Genomic DNA, 20,853 nt, shown 5'->3' on the forward strand with positions numbered 1-20,853 from the left:
CGGCATCACCAAGAAACTAAAAAAAAGCAACCAATTAGTATATTTGTTGTACAACCAGAGCCCGCTGTCATCCCCAATGGGCCCATCCTTCAGACTTGAGGAGGGTTCCTGCTTAGATTACCATATCAACAATTACTAATCCCACACTCTTGCACACATTAACCACAAAAAATGTGAAAAGATCTCCGGTGAAGAGCCCCCTTGAGGGGCCCGTTAGGCATTGCAGTGCCGGCCTGACGAGGAGCATGGCCCGATAATGAAGCAAGTCACCAGATGGTGAGTGAGGGCAAGGGCGGCTCCTCCGTTAGGGCGGAGGATCATCACCCTCTTCCCCCGGCCAGCAGCAGAAGGTGCAAAACCTTTCACAACGAAGAGATAATAAATTCTGTTGACCATTTCTTTGTTGTGAAAGGGGTGGGTCCATGGAGGTGAGGAGCAGTGAGGGGAGTGCACTGTGCCCTCCCCTCAGTGCGCATGTATGTTTGACCGGACGAGCACAAATGCGCAGTAAGCTATCTCCAATCCGGCACTGTGTTGCCGGGCTGGAGAGAGCCTGCACAGGCTCCCAGTCTGTCTGGGAGCACCCTGGGTGGGCGCTAAAAGCCAATCCTGATGCTGTTTTGAGCGGTGTCAGGACTGGACGCATGACAGGCTGGGAGCCGTGCCTGCAGGGAGACAGAGGAGAAGAGCGGCGCAGCGAGGTAAGTTTTTATTTATTTATTTATTTATTTTATTAATTTTTAGACCAATTACTATACCCCCGTGCGCCGCACCTGCACTGCTCCATATAAGCGAAGGGAGTCGCAACCGAGTGAGGGCTTTTGTTCAGAGTATATAATGCTTGCAGGGACCTGCTGACTTCTCCCCTAATTGGTAGTGAGGCCCCGCATTTCCTTTGGAACTGTGCATTCTTTTTGTTTTTCATCCTGGAAATTGCCTGACACAGCGACATGTCCTCCCCCTCGGAGACCTACACTGGTTCCCAGTCAACAAGCGCATCACATACAAACTCCTGATCCACACCTACAAGGCACCACACAACACAGGACCGGCATACCTCAACCACCTGCCTCACCTTCTAAGTACCCAACAGACAACTCCCTTCCTCCCAGCTAGCCCTTGCAGCCATTCCCAAGATCCGGAAAAGTACAGCAGGATGAAGATTCTTCTCCTACCTCGCAGCCTGGATATGGAACACGCTACATCTCATACTCAGGCAGACTGCATCACTGAAGCAGTTCAGGAAGAACCTAAAGACCTGGCTCTTTGACTGAGCAGCAAGCCCGCAAATAGTGCCTTGAGACCCATTGGGTGATTTAGAAATTAGAAATCACTGATTGATAAAAATTTACAACAATGCAATCCCCACGGATAGATTTAGGAGAGAGAATAATCCAGCTCATGCTTCGTACCATATTTATTTCATTCTGCAGCTGAAAACTGCCATTAAGTGATATCCTTCCCCGCAACCAATGATCAACCTTATGTTTAAGTTGATGATAGTTCTCTCTCACTGCATGCGCCACAGGTAGAACATTTCTGGAATTATAACATGCAGTGTACAGACAGGAGGGAGATGCAAGATATCCGGACAGGCCTGAGGGGGTAAATGGGTGCCCTTTCACTGGAGTGGCTTCATTGACCAGTTTTTTAGAAACAGCCGGCATAGGGCTTCCCATTAACCTTGACATGACAACCCCCTCAGCACGAAGGCCCTGCCCTACAGGACAGGGAGTCGGCTGCTGTGAAGTTTAATTTGGTCAGATAGGTTCCGGCTTAAAGAGGGTTGTGTGGCATTATTTGGATCTACCTTTTTTACAAAGGTAACTGGACCCAGACTAATATCTGTAGGTTTCAGACTGGATCTATTGATCAAAGATGCAAGTTGATCTTTCAATTGACCAACAGAGCATATCAAAGAATCCACCCTGTCTTCCAGCGTGGTCAACCTACATGTTCTCTTTTCAACAACTGGTAAGATTTTCGCTTCTACCGGGCTAAAAGCGATCAGCGCAATAGACACACTCGTATCAACTGATTTCCACTTTTTAGATTTCTTTAGGATACTAGTGCTAGGAGGTACAGCTCATTCAACCATAACTCTCCATTTGGTACCTTTCATAGTGGTATCACCAATTGGAGTTAACATCTCCAATGTACTCCTATTTTGAGCAACAAGCAAAGCAGTCAGAGCCCAAGGATTCAGACCAGCCCCCTAACTCTCCCCTTGCTGAAGATCATGATTAGGGGAAGCCATGTTAGATTACAAGGCTAAATCTGAGGATCCCCTCTATTGCTGCCAAATCAAGAGCTTGCTTTGAGTTGGGAAATTGTTCCTTCACTGAGGAAATCTCACTAGCAATGAGTCCCACATCATTATTTCAAAAATGTTAAATAGATCTAGTGGTTCCAGAGCACTTGCCAGTAAGATTCTTCACCTCTGCTTTCTTTTTCTCCAAACTTCAGCTAACAGCCCAAATGTTAGGTGAGCCCAGACAGAGACAAAAGGCCATGGAAGATGAACACAAAGAAATAACAAAACCAAGAGGGATGACCGAGCCCAGACTGTTCAGGGCAAAGATAGACCTGGTCTTTCCCTTGTCTTTGTCTGGGCACTTGCCCGGGCATGTTCAGTGCATTATCCCGCACTGCGGTCTTCCTCAGCTGCTTAAGTAGTCCGGGCAGGCCCATCCCTCCACAAGTCTCTGATTAGCTGAGGGACCGCATCCCACCCCAGCTGCAAAATCACCTAGTGATTGTGAACAGTTCAAACAAACAAAGTGCGTCCCATACTGCGCGTTCCCTCACTTTCTTAAAATCCTATGGGCATGCCCCTCCCACCACAAGTCTCCAATCATCTGGGGGACCGCATCCCATACCAGCTGCAAAATCACCTGGTGAGTGTTAACAGTTCAGACAAGCAATTTGCGTCCCCATTGTTATTCCTTCAATGGCTATTCAAAATCATGTGGCATTGGATATTTTGCTTGCCTAAGAAGGTCGTGGATGCAATGTAATAAAGGTCCAACAATGCTTGTGGATGATAATAGCATGCTAAAATGAAAATGTGAATCATATAACTAATGTTTCACATACAAGTTAAAACCTTAGGAGCGACTGGTGACTGGGAGACAATTGGATCACAGGTTAGCCATGTAGGAGAAAGAACTGAAAGAACTGGTGAAATGTTTGTTGATGTAGGAACTGGCCTATTAAAAAGATACTAACCCCTAATATTATAATGAGTCTTCATCTCATTGCTCTATTTCTTTTAAAACATTTGGAGTTATTTGTTTACAAACAAAACTAAACTTTAACTGTAGAAAGAAGATGGTGACTGCCAAAAACAGAGAAAGAAGATGTAGGACTTGATGACATCAACTTTAAAGTGCAAGATGGATTAAAAACCGCTGGAGAAGAAGAAGTTGAACAAGAAACTAAAAGTAATGGATGATTTCTTATAGAATACTGTAGAGTAGTTTGATTTCAAGAATCATCAGAGAGGGGTTATCAAAGTAGATGTAATGATTAAATGTTTATTTGAGTGAGTTTAAGGATAGCATAACCAGGCCTCAAATTGGCATGACTGGACCTCAGCCTTCATGTACCAACATGAACATTTTGCACTTAAGAAAATTAATGCTATTTTATTCTTCACATGTTCCTTTCTGTTAAAAGAAATAGCAGAAATAGGATCTATTTTGTCGAGTTGTGCTGTGCAGCTTTGGAGAAAGCTGTGTCCTCACTGTACTCACTCTTGAAACAATTCACATAGTTTTACTGTTCTTGTTGATGACTCTGAAGGGTCCTTTGAACTGAACACATACAGCAATATAGTATTGTTAATTTTTATTTTTAGGATAAGTTTCAGCTATAACTATGCATTCTGACAGCATTTCTAGTAGTGTTAAATCTAATGTATTTTGTGTTTGTGAAAATGTATTAGTTGTTGTCCTTGTTACTGCATTTCACACTGTCATGAGAAGGCTTTCACTGTTAAAAAGCTTTGAAAAAGGTTCTTTCCGTAACCTGGACAAGACCTTTTTCATTCTTTAATAAAGATATACTCTATGACAGTGTCATCTGATAATATGCTTGTGTTTTAAACTGAGCACTTCCCTTGTTGAACTATTGTTTGATTCTGTACTTAGAAGATTTTTTAGTCTTGCTATTGGTTTATTCTGGACCCTGCAGGGAAACCTCTTGTTTATTATGAATTATTGAATTGCCTGATTAATTAAGCATTGTTTTGCCTTATGTTGTGATTCTTAATTTTGAAGAATTCTTCATGGATAAAATTTTGAATATTGACTGGCAAAGGTTTTCATCATTTGCTTAGGGATCCTGTGTTTTGGGACCCACATGGCCCCACTCCCCATATCAGCCCTTTACTGATGCAAAGCGCTAACAATTTTATTGGCAAGCTTTTCACTGAAACTTTAATGTTGGCATTTATCATTGATAGTCAGTGATAAAAGGACACTAATTTTGGATCTTTGTTGGATTTGAGGATTAGCACTATCAGGGCTCCATTGATCATACAGGGTAAGATGCCCTTGTTGGATGCTTCATCATACACTTTGAAACGTTTTTCTATTACTGTGTCTGGTGCTAACTGGTATAGATCTGCTTTAATGCATGTCCTGCCTTCTAAGTTTGTGTTTTTCCATTTCTAGACATGCTTCTTTAGTTTCTTCTGTTGTGAGCGAGGCTTCACATTGATCTCTCTCGCCTACTGTTAGTTTGGGTAGTTTATGCCATTTCGTCTACTGTTAGTTTGGGTAGTTCATGCCATTCAAGTAAGTTGCAATATGATTTTTAATTACCTGTTGTGCTTTTTGGAACTAGTGCTAGATACACTGTCTATTAATTTGTTTTCAAAATCACTGCTGTTCCATTTTCCTGTGATAGGTCAGGGATTTGTGAGTGTGGCTTCTCCCTTTCTAGTAACCGTACCAGCATGCACCCTGAGTTGCTCCCCATTTTTTGTATTTTTTGTCTAATTTGTTATGTGTACTTATCTAATATAGACCATATCTGTTTATTGGCTTTCACTGAATGCTGAAACTTCTCTGGGTCTGGACTACTTGTTTGTCAAACTGTACCAGACCCTATTCTTTAGTAATTTTCTCTTGAATGAACTCCATACATTTGTGATATGAAATCACTGGAGAGACACTCTTCAAAGGCTTCACATTCTGTGGATCTACTCTAAGAAGAGTTATCATTAGTTTGAAAAAGATGGTCCATATGTTCTTTTACGTATGTTGCAAAGGTTGGGCCTGTCAGCCAGTGAGGTGATTGTATGTGTGAATGATTATTTGCAATGATGAATGCTTCAACGGGAACCTGTTAAGGTATGTGGCATTATCAGTCCCCCAGGCAAGCTTGCTTTATCTTAATGTAATCCAGTCTCCTGTGAGTTGGGTGTACTTGGGAGAAGAATTAATACATTCCAGCAGTGGGGTATTGGTGTCTCCGGACATTGATGAACTCTATGCCTCAGGCAGAACACAACATTCTGGGATCACATGCTATACTTCACAGGAAGTTGGCATCAGGCGGAGGGATTCAAGTAGCCCCTCGGCTACTGACCACAGCATCCCCTGAGGACACTCACTGGGCATAAAATAGGCACCCCTAGCAGCCAGACCTCAGATCTTGTCTGTACTGAAGAAGTGGACCGGTGAAGGACTACCCTGCTAACTTTAGACCTGGCAAAAAAAGGCTGTGCCAAAGTTGGACTGCATCGGTGCTCCTTGAGTTAGCAAAGAGGGCCTGTGCCTGTGGTGCCCTGCTCAAGGAAAAGTCATTCCCAAGCCTTAGACAGAAGAAGAGACTCCAAGAGTCAGTTGGCTGTCTTTCTATTTCAGCCCTACGGTCACAAAAGCTGAATAAGCCTGTCTTGGTGAGTCAGTAGCCAGAATCATCCGATTGTCTCTCACCTCCGAAGTGCCTGGGAAACTGATTCCCTATGCCGAAAAGTTGCTCCTGAGCCAGCTATTCCTAGGAGAGTCATCAGACTGCAGATTGGTTGCTCACAAGGAACGTTATCAGCAGTAGAAGGGACCCAATAGTTTCAACACCACTGGATATCAGTAGACCAATCATTTCATCAGGCTTTTGGGGGGGACATTGATCTCTGTGGCCAAAGTTGCCCTACTGTGTCTGTGGTCTGAGGGATGGGCCCAGGAAGACCCCTGTCACCACCCCAACCCCCCCAGTAACATCTGATGACGTCAGCTCGCAAATCGCACGCTGACCTCATCAGAGGTCACTTCTGATCGCATCCAAGAAGAGAAATGCAAAAGCTTTAGTCTTCCGACCGGGAGGTGGGGCAGGAGAGGCATGAAAGGAAAGGAAAGGCCTTTCATTTCCTTTCATGTCTCTCTCAGCATTTCTGCTGCCCGATCGCCCACTAGACACCAGGTTTTTTTTTTTCAATAAGGGGAGCGGCCCCGTGGGCAAGGGTCCCTCCTTAGGGGGGCAATTTTTTTAATGACATTTCTGCCTCCCCTGGGGGCAGATCGGCCTATTGTTATTAGGGCACAAGTAATAGTAACTTGAGATAACTTGAACTATAACTGGTGAATTTCTATGGTTTGATACGTTTAAAATGTGACCCTAACTGTAACGTCCCTGTAACTCTGTTTTTTTAAGTGAATATATATATAGCCATAATTATTACTGTGCACAAATCCCTAAACACATTTACTATAAGCATTAAAATAAATTAAAAAATACAAGCAAATAATTTAAAATATAAAAAATGTACCTAGTAATGCTATAACATCTATTTAATCAATATGATGAAAACTATTGGAGTCTAAGAATATTAAGTATATTGGGCCTGATTTTAGGAAAGTGGCGCTCCACCCCCTTTCCTTGTGCCCTTTAGCGCCCCTCTAACGCCACTATGTGTGCATTGTATCCAAGATATGGTGCTTCATGGTGGTAGTTATGGAAACTAGTGTCAAATAATTTTACGCTAGTTTGGAGGTTTGCAGGACTAGCATAAAAAATGTTGATGCTAATCCTGCAGAGCCCAAAGTGCCAAAAAAATGATGTTAGGGAACACCCCAGTTGCATACATTATGTTTGGCACAGGCATAATGTAGCGCAAAGGGTTACAAAGTGGCGCAATGCGTGCATTGTGCCACTTTGTAAATCTGTCACAGCAATTTTGGCCTCTTTGGGGCACATTAGCATAAAAAATGACACTAATGTGGCGCAAGGAGGCACTAGGGGCTCTTAAATCAGCCCCACTGTTCCCACTCTAGTTTATGCAACAGTAGGGAAAGTGTTGGACTTTGCAGGAGTTGGATTTACTATTTCTGCTCTAGTCAGTGCAACACTAGAGAAAGTGTTAGACTTCTGGAGGTGGGGGTAAATTTACTACTCCTACTTCAGTCTCAGTAATAATAGGGAAGCATTGGATTTTGGAGGTCTGAAAGTCATTATTCCCACTCGGGACGTAGCTTGGCTAGTGAGATTTTCCAACAATCACATTGGCATTTAGGGGGTCATTCCAACCTCGGCGGTCTTTTCAACAGACCGCCGAGGGACCGCCGTATGGAAGACCGCCAGTGCTGGCGGTCTTCCCCACGGCCATTCTGACTGCTGGCAGCGCTCCGCCCGTTTCCGGACGGAAAGCCGCCAACAGCCATACTGGCGGCAGGCGGGGAAGTGGAGGTAGCTCCACCTCCACCGCCACGCCAACAGAACACCGCCCAGCGAATCACGGCCTGTGATTCGCTGTGGCGGTGTTCTGTGGGCGTGGCGGTGTCGGCCGAGCTGCCCCCATGGGTCCCGTCCCCTCCCAGAGGATCACCGGAACAAGTAAGGTGATCGTCCGCTAGGGAAGGGGGGTGAGGGGGTGTTGTGAGTTGTGTGCGTGCATGGGGATGTGCGTGTGTGTATGTTGAGGGGGCGTGTGAGTGCGTGCATGATTGCGGGGGGGTGTGTATGTGCATGAGTGCGTGCATGATTGCGGGGGGGGTGTGTGTATGTGCATGAGTGCGTGCATGATTGCGGGGGGGGTGTGTATGTGCATGAATGCGTGCATGAATGCGTGCGTGTATGTGTGTATGTGTGTGTATATGTTGGGGATCGGGGTGGGGGAGGGGGGTCCTGGGACCTTTTGGGGGTGGCGGGGGCGGTGGGGGGGTAGGGGAGAGAGTTGGGGTGGGGGTTGGGGGTGGGGGAGACCCCTATCAGTGCCAGGGAAGGGATTCCCTGGCACTGATAGTGCTTACCGCCATCGATTTCATGGCGGTCCCAAACCGCATGAAATCCATGGCGGTAAGCCACGGTCAGGCAGGTTGGAATACCGCCGGCGGTATGTGTCGACCGCCGGGCTGGAGACCCAAGTCGGTCGGAACGGTGAAGCGGCGGCTGGCCATGGCGGTAACCGCCATGGTCAGAATACATGAAAAAAGACCGCCAGCCTGTTGGCGGTCTTACCGCCGCTTCACCGCCGACCGCCACGGTCGGAATGACCACCTTAATGTTAAAATACATTATACAACAAGGAAGGTGCATGACAGGGGTTTAAGGGGCAGTGGAAATGGAGAGGAATGCAGAATGGAATGGTTACTGAGTTAGAGAAATTAATATTTTGTAAAAAATGAAAAAAGTTATTGAATACTTTCAAAAAAGAAAGAGGGAAATTGTGCATTTTTGACCTCACCATAATCAGCTGAAACCACTTGTACTCAAATATTTACCAGAAAATAAAATGATTATAGGTATGTAACAACCCAAACACCCCATCTGAAGACACGCCCTTTCCCCACTCTAGTACAAATAACTGTAGTAAAAGTGAACTTCTGAGGGATTACACTTACCATTCTCACAACAAACAGTGCAAGAGAAGGGAAGGCATTGAATTTCAGACTCCAGTGTAACAGTCGGGGGGAACTGTTAAGCTTCGTGGGGGGTAAAATTTACTAATCCAGCCTGTGGAACCGTAGGGAAAGTGTTGAATTTTGAAGAGGTGAAATTTACTATTCATACTCTAAACAGGGGGAAAGTAAGATTAGCATTGTATTTTGCAGGTGTAAAATGTACTATTCCCACTCCAAATAGCGCAACAGTAGGGAAAGTGTTGGACTGTAGAGGGTTAAAATGTACTATTCCCATTTCAGTCTAACAGTAGGGAAAACGTTGGATTTTGGAAGGCTGAAATTTACTATTCTAGCTCCAAACAGAGCAACAGTAGAGGAAGCATTGGATTTCAGAAGGGTAAAATTGACCATTCCCATTCTAAACAGTGCAACAGTAGGAACATTTTTGGACTTTGGAGGGGTACCTTTAACTATTCCCACTCCAGTCTGTGCAACAGTAGGGGAAGCATTGGATCTCGGAGGGGTGAAATTTACTATTCCCACTCCAAACAATGCAAAGTGTTAAACTGCAAAGAGGTTAATTTTGTTATTCCTACTGCAGTCTAAGCAAGAGTAGGAAAGTACTTCACTTCAAACACAATACATATATCAGTAACCCCATGAATGACATCCCACTCTGTACCCCTTCAAACCTACAGCCCACACCTAATATGTCATTAAAAACATAACTGTCCCATAACTTACATATATAAAATAAATAATCAATTAACAAATAATGAATTGCTAATTAATTATTATTTAATTAACTCTCCACCCTAGACAACTACAAATGTAGCATTCCACAACGAAAATAAAACAAGAATAAATAATTGCTCCACAATGTACATATTTAAGATTCAATTAAATGATTGATTTACAAGTAATAATGAATAGGGACTTACTTACTTATTACTTAACTTCCCACGCAACACCTCTACAAGCCTAACAGCCCACAACTAACATATACGTAAAAATAAATAAGTATTCCATAAATTACATAATTGAAAATCAATAACATATCTAATTAACAATTATTAATAAAGTATACGCCCCCAAAAACTAATAGCCCACAAATAACAGAAAACTAAAATAAATATCACATAATGTACATAATAAATTTCAGTCATATAATTAAATAACATGTATTAAATGTATTAAATAATTTTTAATTAATTATTACCTAATTCATTTCCAATCCTATCGTCCAACAAACTCAGCAACCTGCTACAACACTATAAATCAGTATTAAAAATTGAAGTAAAAATTTCTAAATCACTTAAAATTACAAACTATTTTAACAACAACATATAAATAATAGCAACACATAAAATGGATATATAATCTAAAAAAATGTAAAATAATTTTTAAATGATATTTTAATCATTAGTGGAAACAAGACTAAAACATGGATATTATTTAGAATGTTATTACTTACCTCAAAAAATGTTATTCGCGTCACTGATATTTGTGCATCACTATACGTCTCCTGATATTTTTTACTTGATATTTTGTTCAAACACCAAAACATTGAAACTCTAATTTGGCACTTGATAGAAGAGTCTGTTGAGCATTATATGATGGGAATAGTATGTATTAAAGACTCCAGGAAGTGAACTGCTAGTACAATGCTTTATCATGTGTGAGACAGCAGTGTTGAAATACATTTCCACGATTAACAGAGAATTACTGAAGCGTGCCTAGGCCCACATTTCTTGCTGAATCAGTGTTTAAGTGGTATTTACTACTAAGTTATCAGAGGTAGTCTGACCACAATAAAAACGTGTTAGACAAGTTCATCTCCATTACAAGCAGAAATAAACAACAGGCACAAATTCAGGAAAACCTGAAATCTGGTAATCTGTAGAGTATATATCTAACAGAGGAATCCTGGGTTACTTTGACTGAATGTTTCAACTCCTTATGAAAGAAAGAATTGTTCCTGGGTGCAGAGATTAGAGAATCTTCTAACATCATGATTTTAGAAAACATGTGGTACATATACAATGCACTACTACAAGAAAATGGATACACATTTCATCTCAGTGACATTGATATGATAAGTTACACTGATTGTTGTAGGAATGTCCTTTATTCCATTGAAGGAGGTCCTATATTTACACTTTAATCAACATCACCCCAAAGCTCTGGTGAAAATTATGCAGTTTCATTGCAATCTTTGTCTCAAGGCAGGTCGCTATCCAGAAAAGCTCTGAGTAGCCATTGTTCCACTTCGAACATAATCTTCATGTTTTTGTAATCTAATGCAATCTTAATTCTATATCGGTACCCTTACAGCTTATAAAACCTCATGTCAAAAGAGCAGTTGATCATAGAAGCTGTGGTGGCCTTGTTGGCAGTAGCTGATAGTTGTCTTAGACACTATTTATTTGATTGATTGTTATGGACTTGGTAGGAGTCTGGTTTTAACTCGTATGTCCTACTGTTACACCTTTCTTGCTTTTCGGTCACGCAGGAGGTGAACCTGGACAGCGATCCAGAAATGTCAGCTGTAACCTGCAACATTTCCCGAAATGTCAAGCGGCATCATTACCCTCCCAATCAAGCCGTCTTATTTAAGTTTAGTGTCCAAGCACTGGCATAATACAAGTCCACTAAATATTTCTGGGTAGCATTTATTTCACTTTGGTTGAAAGGGGGATTTGTTGACACCATCTATACTAGCTGTCAGGAAAGGGAAAAAATGATAGATCTGTACCTCATGAAATTACTAGAAGTCAAGTATTACAATACCATGCATTATGCCCTCCCCAATAAAATCATTACTAGGCTCGAAAGACAGCAGAACATAGCATCCTCAATGTGGCTAAACTTTTTTAAGTGGGTCCACGTCAAATCCATCATTAGCACTCTCCATTAGCCCCCTCACTAATGGTTGGGGTGAAATATAAGGTTGTCTGCACTGTCCACAAAGCATCTCGGACAACAGGCCCTACATTCCTGCACAAACCGGTACTGGCCGACATCCCCTCCAGAGCCCCACAGAAAAACAGAATTCTACTTCTTCTGAAATTATACTATTTCACGACAATAAATGTTCATATGGTTTTCCAGTAAAAAAGACATAAATGAAAAAAGGTAAAGATCTCAGAACTAAGAAATATACCCTTCATAAAATGTATGGATGGAATGGACAAATGTTGAGAGGGAAGACATTTTAATTTAACTTGCTCACATATATATATAAATGACCTGTGGGCTTTGTGACTTCTTTGTGCAGTTTAATCTCACTGGTGGGGTTGCATAGACGACATGCAGGCATGGCCCTTCTCATGTATGCCTTCTTTCTCTAGATAACTTTCACTTTCTTAAATATATATGTCCTACATTAAAGCAGTCCATGTTCATGATAAATATTTCATTGTTGGTTTCAAATAGTGGAAACTGAGGAAACGTTCACTACGTGCTCAATATCACATAATATTACAACAGGGCTGTTTTGTGTAACAGTGGCATTTGCAGTTAGTGCAAGGATGTACTGCACTGGTGCTTTTTCATGTGATCTTGCCCAGGTGTTTATCGCAGGAGGTCTGAATTTTGCAGCAACTCGCTAAAATCCAGATTATCATCCAGGAGGAATCGTCAGCACAGTGCATTTACCAATAAAAGGAATCAATTTAAGAAAATAGTATAATCACCCGCATAAAAGCACAAAATTAAATCTCAATGGAAATTTCTAACCATGTAGTGAAACGAGACAAAACCCTGATGGCTAAGTAAATATCCCTTCTATATTTTCTAGGGAGCCCCACACCCCTCTGTACATGTCCGTGCTTCATGTATGTAGAACGTTACTGCTACTTTTTAAACACATAACTACTAGGATAAGTGACTGTAAAGTTTTGATTTAACTCGCATTAGACCAAACATTGGTAAACCTTCTCTTATTCTCGGAAACCTTTGTTTTGCAATTCACCAAATGCCTGGAAGTTAAATTTTAACAATAATTGTGGATCCATTATCCGTAATGTACCTTCTCCATCTGAAATCAGAAAATATTTAGTCGGACTCTATGGGTATTGAAACCTAGCATTATAGGATAGTTTCAGCCATTCATGTGCTTTCCAAGTCTTTAAGTGAAAGGATTGCAATCTAGCATCTGAGAGTCGTCTTGAAAATATAAACCGGTTCAGCAAAAGACCCGTCTCTCAGTAATATATTGACTTTGCTGTTCATAGAAATGTTTCTGTATCCAAGGACACCAGGCGTGAAACATCACTTCAGCTCACTGATGGCGAGGCATGCAGAATTCGACCGAAGGGAGGAAAGAAAAGAAAACCTTGTAAACAGAGACCTTTCCAACAGTTTGTGATCATAAATTAATGTATTAGATAGACTCAGATCAATTGATTATAGAATCACATGGAACCCTTGTATAACACCTGTTTAGTTAGGTAAATTAAGAACACCTGAAGTAAAATTGAATTAGCACCTACAGATAACTGCTTATACTGGGGCAATCACTGATGTCATCACTGATGACATCACTGATGACATCGGTCAATGACTTTGTTTTATTCTTTTTCATAGTGCCAGTTAAGCATCATTCTACTCCTCTACCTGTATTTGTATAACCTTTTTCCTGCTAATGAGTCAAAGTGTTTACAATATACCTGTGCTCTTATTGATTCTAACATGTATAAAAATAGTGAGCTCATTATGAATGTTTGTGTAAAGAACTAACACTGTGCGCAGGAGACAGTTGATGATTTGTTTTCAGTATGTGGAACAAAAGTATCCTGGTTTTGCTTGAAGCTTTCCAACATGGAAAGATTCTATGTAAAAGATACTAAGGGCCTCATACCGCCAGACTTGCAGTGGCAGTCAGACCACCGCACTCCTGGCAGTCCAACCTCCAAATTACGACCCTGGAGGTTGGACTGCCAGGGGACCGCCACCACTGACAGGAACGGGGTTCCTGGCAGGGTGGCGGTGGTTGGAGTTGTGGTCAGCCACAGCAGTGCTGATTTCAGCACCCCGTGCTAATCATGAGTCCAGGTTCTGCCAGCCTTTTCATAGAAGGGACCCTGCCATAAAAAGGCTGGGGGAAACCCAGTGCAGGGGGCCACAGGGTGGACTCCTGTACTGCCAACCACCATGTTGCGGGTAGTGCAGGGGTCCCCCTGTCCAGCACCCTCTGAATGCACACTGTCTGCTAAGCAGACAGTGTGCATTCTGAGGGTGTTGAAGCACCCTCTGTGCGACGACATTGGCCTCATCTACATGAGGACCCGAGGCCAATGCTGTTGCATGGTTTTCAATGGGTTGACCAGCAAAAACCTCAGATTTTTTAAGGTTTCCGCCAGTTAGGCCAGTGGAAACCTTGTAATTGGCCTGAGGGGAGACCGCCAGCTCCGCCACAGTCTCCTCTCCATTGGGCTGGCGGGCACCTCGTAATGAGGCCCTAAGTCATAGAAGCAGCCTTAAGTATATTGAGGCAATTATCTCAGCATTACAAGTTCTGCATGGGACAGAAGACTGTATTGGCCAGGTACTTACAATAGTTCTAGTTCTCAGTGCTAACTATAACTTGTGCCCCCGCCATGCACTGCTTATGACTTCACATAGACCAAAAAGTTCCCCAAACTAAGGTTGGGGCTTTAAAAGACTGTTAGAGCCTTTGGTCATCCAGGCATGTGACCTTTTTGACATCAACACTTTGTCGTTGAGAGAAAATACCTTTTTTGCTGTTGAATTTATGGCTCTATTAAAAGTTGGCTGGGTAAGAGTGAAGGGCCAAAGCTCCTCTGTCTGGAACGTCGTTAACACTCGATTTAAATATGGGTGTTTCCTGGGTCAGAGGTGGTGTTCCACACAATGCAGCTGAGTGTGGATCTCACCTCATTTTTCAATATATAGCAGGTTTTTAAGAACGCACCTAGGCTACTTATTTCCTGTCTACGGAGGCCAACTGCAGACGTATTTGAGCTGCAGAGCCATGACATGGAACATTAAACACCCACTGACAAGTGCCAATAATGGCATTATCTATAATTTTGTGTTCCCTCCCTCTGAGGGCCTCCCACCATATGCAATAGAAGGAACACATTTGGCTGCCATAACTTGTGGAGGGGGTGGAAGTGACAGGCCTTTTAGAGAGTTCCTTAAGGAGCAGAAGGCAGATGTAAGGGAGTTGTTTGTCCTTTGTATTGAACTGTACTTCTAGTTAAAAGCACCACTTGAACCGGAGATTACACCTAAGTACTTATATTCTGTCACATGTTGCAAGACTGAGCTGTCCAGGTAAAAAGTGGGCGGCGAGGATCTGCTAGAGTTGACTAAAATGGTCTTAGTTTTTTCTTGAGACTAACTTGGTGCCCGTGCTCAGCTGCATATGTTGCTGTTGTGTTGATGAGGAATTGCAGGCTAATCTTTGTGTGGATGATCAGGACAACATCATCATCATAAAGCATGTGAGAGGCTCTAAACCCAGACAGTTTGGGAGGATGCAAGTTGACACTGTTGAGTATAGAAGACACCTCCACCAAATACATAATGAACAAAAATGGTACTGAGATCATCCTTGTTTGAGGTTATTGCATGTGAAGATTGTTCATGAAACTGATGCACCTGAACCTAACCTCACTCGTCTATGTGTTAGTATAGAGTAGTTGAATGCATCTGTGGAGTATTGGGGATATTTACCAATTTAGTAGTTTGGGCTACAAGATGCTCCACTGGATTGTGTCAAAAGCAGAACAGAAATACACAAAGCACAAATGTAGATTTGCAGAGCGATGTTTTGCTTGGTCTATTAGCAGAGTGAGCAATAAAATGTTAGTGATAGTGCCTGTGTTCTCGATGAACCCAGTTTGATTCATCAGAATCAGTGACTTAGCCTCGGCCCAGACTGTTAGGTCGGCCAGCAAAAGTTTGACAAAATATTTTGCCTCTCCATCTAGGAGAGTGATCAGTCAGTAGTTTGAAGGTATGGATTTTGTCTCAGCTTTGTAAATCGGGGCTATAATTGGCCCCCACCAGCTGTCAGGAATAACTTGGTTGAGAATGACGTCGTTGTACAAGGAGCATAGACGCTCAGCCCTATATTGGGCATTCTCTTTAATGATGGCTTGTGGTAAACCGTTGGTGCACGGAGCGGCACTGTTTCACCCAGAGATAATAATTTTTTTTGCGTCCTCTGGGACAATTGGATCATAGGGGAGATCCGCCAGCAGAGTTGGGAACATTGTTTCATGCGTCCTCAGATTTGCCATGGAGGCAACCCGTACATCTTCTGTATGTCTGATGACCAACTGACTTCTGAGATATTGGAGGATGGAGAGGGGGGGCCTAGAACCTGTGGCAAGATTCATCAGCCATCAAAAATCCCTAGCATCTTTTCTTCTGGTGGCTACCAGTACCAATCTGATTCTGATTTAGCTGACTCCCATGTGGTTTCTATATATAATATTCTCAATTTGGGCAAGATCGCCCTCTGTAAAGGCTGGTTTGAGCTGCTCCAAGTCCCTCTATTACTGACGTGGGCTGAGTTTGTTTGTTACAATGACCAAATGTTTCTTGCTTCCCCCGCCTCTTGATTGGGTCACAGGGAGGTCTCCATGGTTAAGGCTGGAAGGAGTTAAAAAGTTCAGGTAAGCTTCAGCCTTATGGCTAGAGATCTTATTCCCCCTCTGGGTGAAAGCTGATTTTTCTGCCCACACCTGCTGGGCCAGCAGCTGGCTGAGCCAGGTAACAGCAGTAAATTCCACCGTACTGGAACATGATGACCGGAAAAAGTTTACTGAGTATAAATCCGTTGACAATGTGCCGTAAGGAAGGAATTTCTTGAGCTATCGGAGGCACTGAGTCTCTGTTCATGATATTGAATTGTCCCTGCGATTTCTATTTTGGAGTCAAAGTTAGCTTACAGGGGTTGTCAAAGGCACTGCCGGTCTTCATGACTTAGGGGGTCATTCCGACCCTGGCGGTCGGTGTTAAAGCGGCGGCCAACCCGCCAACAGGCAGGCGGTTAAAAAAATGGAATTCTGACCCTGGCGGGACCCGCCAACACAGCCACGGCGGGGCAAACAAACAGCGCGGCGGTCACCGCCAACAGACAGGCGGCAGACAATGTACCGCCCACCCTATCACGACCCACCAATCCGCCACCTTTTCCGGAATAATTCAAAGACAAAATAAAATGATCATTAAAATAGAAGTATATTAAAGCATATTTGAACTTAAGTGAAATATGAGAGTTTTAAAACAAATAAATCACAACATGAACAATGTATACATATTCCAAAAGTCCGGCACATCTTGGCTACATGCCATTGTTCGTGGGCCAATGTGCATAAACACATGGGCAAAGCCCACACACGAGACCCGATTCCATTTGAGAGAACACTGCTGGGGCATCAGATAATAAAACCACAGGCACCTCAGGTGGAAGGGAAGGGGGGGCTCCTCAGCCACATGAGTCCACGACGCCAGATCCACGAGGGGCCTCCATGCCCACTGTACCATCCTGGGGAGTGCAAAGCCACAGTCCCACAAGTCTTTTCAGTGGGTGGATTGCCCACTGTACCATCCTGGGGAGTGCAAAGCCACAGTCTCACAAGTCTTTTCAGTGGGTGTATTGCCCACTGTACCATCCTGGGGAGTGCAAAGCCACAGTCCATCTGATGGATTACAGACTCCACTGGTTCTGGAGGAGGCATGGTGCCCAGAGTGCTTCGTGAAGCCCTGCCCGACACAGATCCGGCCCTGCCAATGGCCCAGCGGTGATTGAGATGAAGGGCCCAGCGGAGCGGTGCTTGACAGGAAGGGCCCAGCGGAGCGGTGCAGAGACGGCGGGGCCCAGCGGAGCAGTGCTTGAGATGAAGGGCCCAGCGGAGCGGTGCTTGAGATGAAGGGCCCAGCGGAGCGGTGCTTGAGATGAAGGGCCGAGCGGTGCTTGACAGGAAGTGCCCAGCGGAGCGGTGCAGAGATGGCGGGGCCCAGCGGAGCGGTGCTTGAGATGAAGGGCCCAGCAGAGCGGTGCTTGACAGGAAGGGCCCAGCGGAGCGGTGCTTGACAGGAAGGGCCCAGCGGAGCGGTGCTTGAGATGAAGGGCCCAGCGGAGCGGTGCTTGAGATGAAGGGCCCAGCGGAGCGGTGCTTGACAGGAAGGGCCCAGCGGAGCGGTGCCTGAGATGAAGGGCCCAGCGGAGCGGTGCTTGAGATGAAGGGCCCAGCGGAGCGGTGCTTGACAGGAAGGGCCCAGCGGAGCGGTGCAGAGACGGCGGGGCCCAGCGGAGCGGTGCTTGACAGGAAGGGCCCAGCGGAGCGGTGCAGAGACGGCGGGGCCCAGCGGAGCGGTGCTTGACAGGAAGGGCCCAGCGGAGTGGTGCTTGACAGGAAGGGCCCAGCAGAGCGGTGCTTGAGACGAAGGGCCCAGCAGAGCGGTGCTTGAGATGAAGGGCCCAGCGGAGCGGTGCTTGACAGGAAGGGCCCAGCGGAGCGGTGCTTGACAGGAAGGGCCCAGCGGAGTGGTGCTTGACAGGAAGGGCCCAGCGGAGCGGTGCTTGACAGGAAGGGCCCAGCGGAGCGGTGCAGAGACGGCGGGGCCCAGCGGAGCGGTGCTTGAGATGAAGGGCCCAGCGGAGCGGTTCTTGAGATGAAGGGCCCAGCGGAGCGGTGCTTGAGATGAAGGGCCCAGCGGAGCGGTGCTTGACAGGAAGGGCCCAGCGGAGCGGTGCTTGACAGGAAGGGCCCAGCGGAGCGGAGCAGAGACGGCGGGGCCCAGCGGAGCGGTGCTTGAGATGAAGGGCCCAGCGGAGCGGTGCTTGAGATGAAGGGCCCAGTGGAGCGGTGCTTGACAGGAAGGGCCCAGCGGAGCGGTGCTTGACAGGAAGGGCCCAGCGGAGCGGTGATTGACAGGAAGGGCCCAGCGGAGCGGTGCTTGAGATGAAGGGCCCAGCGGAGCGGTGCAGAGACGGCGGGGCCCAGCGGAGCGGTGCTTGAGATGAAGGGCCCAGCGGAGCGGTGCTTGACAGGAAGGGCCCAGCAGGGCGGTGCTTGAGATGAAGGGCCCAGCGGAGCGGTGCTTGAGATGAAGGGCCCAGCGGAGCGGTGCTTGACAGGAAGGGCCCAGCAGAGCGGTGCAGAGACGGCGGGGCGCAGCGGAGCGGTGCTTGACAGGAAGGGCCCAGCAGAGCGGTGCAGAGACAGCGGGGCCCAGCGGAGCAGTGCTTGAGATGAAGGGCCCAGCGGTGCGGTGCTTGACAGGAAGGGCCCAGCGGAGCGGTGCTTGACAGGAAGGGCCCAGCGGAGCGGTGCTTGACAGGAAGGGCCCAGCGGAGCGGTGCTTGACAGGAAGGGCCCAGCGGAGCGGTGCAGAGACAGCGGGGCCCTGTTCAACGGTGCTTCTCACGGCGGGGCCCTGTTCAGCGGTGCTTCTCTCGGCGTGGCCCTGTTCAGCGGTGCCTCTCACGGCGGGGCCCTGGTCAGCGGTGCTTCTCTTGGTGGGGCCCTGTTCAGCGGTGCTTCTCACGGCGGGGCCCTGTTCAGCTGTGCCTCTCACGGCGTGGCCCTGTTCAGCGGTGCTTCTCTTGGCGGGGCCCTGTTCAGCGGTGCCTCTCACGGCGGGGCCCTGTTCAGCGGTGCTTCTCTTGGCGGGGCCCTGTTCAGCGGTGCTTCTCACGGCGGGGCCCTGTTCAGCGGTGCTTCTCTTGTGTTCCTAGGGAACCAGATCTGGGCTATCATTCCCGCTCAGTCGCCATCCGACCTATCGCTTGCGGGGCCCTCCTGTGCTGGACCCCCGGGCCCCTGGGTGTCCTCCGTCACACCCCAAATGGGGCTGGTGGGGCCCTCCTGGCCAGCTCGCCTGCTGCCGGACTTCTTCGCCTTGCTGCCCTTGCCCTCCTTGGAAGAATCTCTGGGGCCCTTGCCTCCCTTGGATGAATCTCTGGGGCCCTTGCCCTCCTTGGAAGAATCTCTGGGGCCCTTGCCTCCCTTGGTGGATGGACCAGGTGACGGTGCAAGGCTGGTGTCCTTGGGGGCAGCCGTCTCAGGCCTGTGGCGCCGGCCCTTCCCTTTTTTGCTTCTTTTCCCAGGGGGTGGGCTGGCTGTCCCCTTGCTGCTGGCCGATGTTCCTGCCCTAGGAGCTGGTGGACTCCAATAGCCCTGAACGATGGTCCTAGTAGGTGCAGGGCTTGTGGTGGCTGAGGTGCTGGTTGGAGTCTTACGAGATGGAGGGGGTGTGTCAGTTGTTGGAAAGAGGTCAAGGTTGGAAAGGAAAATCAATTTAGAAAGACAGGGACGGGTAGTTGTAGTGGGTATGGGAGTGGAGGAAGAGGATGTGGTTGTAGGAGAGTCAAGTGTGCTGTCTTTGGGTGCAGGTGCTTGTGACATAGGCTGTCGTGAGGTGGATGGCTGTTGGGTGGGTGGCTGCCTGCGTTTGTGTGGTTTGTAAGTGGGGGTGACAGACACACTGGGAGAGGACACAGGGGACGTGTAAATGGTAGTGGGGGTGGTGACTGCATGTGTGCGGACTGTTCTGGTGGGTGTGGTGGTGATGGACGTACTGGCTGATGGTGGTGTGCATGCAGGTGTGAGTGGAGACGTCACAGGGAGGGAGGAGGGAGACGAGGAGGAGGGGGACACAGTGGAGGCAGTGGGTGTTGCTGTGTCTGCATGTGGATGTTGCTTGGGTGAATGCTTGTGTGATCTGTGGTGCTTATGTCTGGATGAGCTGCCCTTGGGTGTTGATGTGTGTGCAGGCTGGTCTGTAAGTGTGTCTGGGATAGGCAGAGGAACAGGGGAGTGGGACTGGGTTGAGGAAGTTGGAGGGGGGAGGCTAGACACAGGGACAATTGCTGCCGTCAGTGCTGAGGCCAGAGCATTGAACGATCGCTGATGGGCAGCCTGACCCGAATGAATGCCCTCCAGGTATGCATTGCTCCGATGCACCTCCCTTTCTACCCCCTGGATGGCATTCAAAAGGGTAGACTGCCCAACAATGAGCGTCT

This window comes from Pleurodeles waltl, chromosome 5 (genome assembly GCF_031143425.1).
Source record: "Pleurodeles waltl isolate 20211129_DDA chromosome 5, aPleWal1.hap1.20221129, whole genome shotgun sequence".
NCBI lineage: Eukaryota > Metazoa > Chordata > Amphibia > Caudata > Salamandridae > Pleurodeles > Pleurodeles waltl.